Raw genomic sequence first — 590 nt, 5'->3', positions numbered from 1 at the left:
ACAGCATACACTCCAGCAGGTTTCTATGATCCAGATCTCTCACTCGGCCACTGATAAATGTTAATGGTCATCTGTTCAAGCAATTCATATGCCTCATCAGGTGTTTTAGAAAAAATAGTACCTCCAGCGGCTGCATCCACATTCCCTCTAGTCGGCCCATCCAAACCATTGTAAAATAACTCGATTTGTACCCAATCTGCATATCCATGATTCGGACACTTCCTGAGTAATTCTTTGTATCGCTCCCATGCCTCATATAATACTTCAAATTCTCTCTGCCTGAAGTTGGTGATATCTATTTTCAGCTGAGCAGATTTAGTAGGAGGAAAGTACTTTGACAGAAACTTCGTAACCAAATCTGCCCAAGTAGTAACACTTCCCAGCGGTAGAGATAGGAGCCAACTCCTTGCGTGATCCCTAAGAGAAAACGGAAACAGGCGCAATCGAATAATTTCGTCAGAAACACCGTTAATTTTTACCGTATCCGTGATCTCCAGAAAAGTTCTGAGGTGAAGATGGAGATCTACGGTGACTGCTCCTCCAAATTGGTTCTAGTTGAACCATGTTGATGAGTGCGGGCTTTAGCTCGA

At 43.2% G+C, this 590-nt stretch overlaps 1 non-coding gene across 1 annotated transcript; it reads left to right on the top strand.

The window, feature by feature from the left end:
• The first annotated feature begins 201 nt into the window (after positions 1–201).
• LOC142521492 (small nucleolar RNA R71) lies at positions 202–308 on the top strand. The gene has a single exon (XR_012814211.1). It is a non-coding gene; the product is annotated as a small nucleolar RNA R71 (small nucleolar RNA).
• Positions 309–590: the final 282 nt, after the last annotated feature.

This window comes from Primulina tabacum, chromosome 1 (assembly GCF_025594145.1).
Source record: "Primulina tabacum isolate GXHZ01 chromosome 1, ASM2559414v2, whole genome shotgun sequence".
NCBI lineage: Eukaryota > Viridiplantae > Streptophyta > Magnoliopsida > Lamiales > Gesneriaceae > Primulina > Primulina tabacum.
This window is presented reverse-complemented; position numbering and strand designations above follow the sequence as displayed.